We start from the raw sequence: 1452 nt of genomic DNA, 5'->3' as shown, positions 1-1452 counted from the left end.
TTCCTCATTCTGTAGTTTGCCTTTTGCTTTCTTGATGGTGTTATTTGAAATACAAATGGTTTTAATTTTTATAAAGTCTAGTTTTATCTACTTTCTATTTTTTTTCTTTGGTTGCTTATGCCTTTAGTATTATATTTAAAAAGCCATTGCTAAATTTATACCTAAATTTATACCTATCTTTCTTCTAGGAGTTTTATAATTTTAGCTCTTTTAGGCGTTTTTGATACCCACTTTGATTTGATTTTTGTGTGTAGTCTGAGATGGGTGTCTAGATTCCTTCTTTTGCCTGTTGATATCCAGTTGTCCCAGCACCATTTGCTGTAAAGACTATTCTTTTCCTGTTGAATGATCTTGGCCTTCTTTTCAGAAGTCAATTGACCATAAAGATAAGGCTTTATTTCTGGACTCTCAGTTCTATTCCATTTGTATGTCTATTCTTATGCCATTACCATACTATCTTGATTACTATAGATTTGTAGTAAATTTTGAAATTAGGAAGTATGAGTCATCCATCCAACTTTGTTCTTTTTCAAGATAATTTTGGTAATTCCAAATCCCTGTGCTTCTATAGGAATTTTAGAATCAGTTTTTCAGTTTCTGCAAAATTTTTTTTTGTTTGTTTTTATTTTAAAATTTTTTTCAGATGTTTCTTTCTGATGAATTTTCTAAGTTCTGAAATGGCTGACAGACATTTCTTTAGGCTTCTGCTTGAAAACCAATAGCTTCAGCAAACTTCTGGCTTTGATTGAGGCCCATTAGTCTTTATTTTTTAAATGTAAAGTGTTACTGAATTTTTATATAGTGTAAAATTGGCGCCAAACACCAAAGACACATCTTTGGAAAGGAATAAAACATGCAAAACATAGGTCTTATAGCAATGGTCATAGTCTGTTATAGTATATTACATTATAGCACGCATCAGCTAGAACAAGTACTTCAAGAGTAAGACTTTACATATTTACTTAATATTACTAGTTTGGAAAACATTATGAATTCTTATGTTTAGGGAAAACCAAGTATTTCTCTGTCAAGCTGCAGCATCACACAGTGGAGATGGCACTCATGAACTGGCTAAACTGTAGAGTCAGACTGGCTTTGTTTGAATAGTGATTTTAACACTTAGGAGCCACATGGCCTCCAATAAGTAACTTAACCTCATCTGTAAAATACAGATGAAGTGCTTCCCAGACCAGGTAAAGCTAAAGGAGTTCATCATCACCAAGCCCTTATTACATGAAAAGTTAAAAAGGGACTTATTTAAGAAAAAGAAGATCAAAACTATGAACATTAAAAAGGCATCAAATTCACAACTATCAACTGAATCTTAAAAAAACAACAACAACTAAGCAACCAACCATCACAGGAACAGAATCATAGATATAGGGATCATCTGGAGGGTAATCTGTCAGCTGGGAGGTGGAAGGATTAGAATGGGGGAAAAGGTACAGGGAT

At 33.0% G+C, this 1452-nt stretch overlaps 1 pseudogene; it reads right to left on the bottom strand.

Moving 5' to 3' along the window:
- Nucleotides 1-641: 641 nt before the first annotated feature.
- On the bottom strand, nucleotides 642-756 carry LOC118985770 (uncharacterized; annotated as a pseudogene).
- Nucleotides 757-1452: the final 696 nt, after the last annotated feature.

Source organism: Sturnira hondurensis, unplaced genomic scaffold (assembly GCF_014824575.4).
Source record: "Sturnira hondurensis isolate 20B ecotype Veracruz unplaced genomic scaffold, ASM1482457v3 Scaffold0000648, whole genome shotgun sequence".
In the NCBI taxonomy this organism is placed as follows: domain Eukaryota; kingdom Metazoa; phylum Chordata; class Mammalia; order Chiroptera; family Phyllostomidae; genus Sturnira; species Sturnira hondurensis.
Note: the sequence above shows the minus strand (reverse complement) of the source record. Positions and strands in the feature narration are given on the sequence as shown.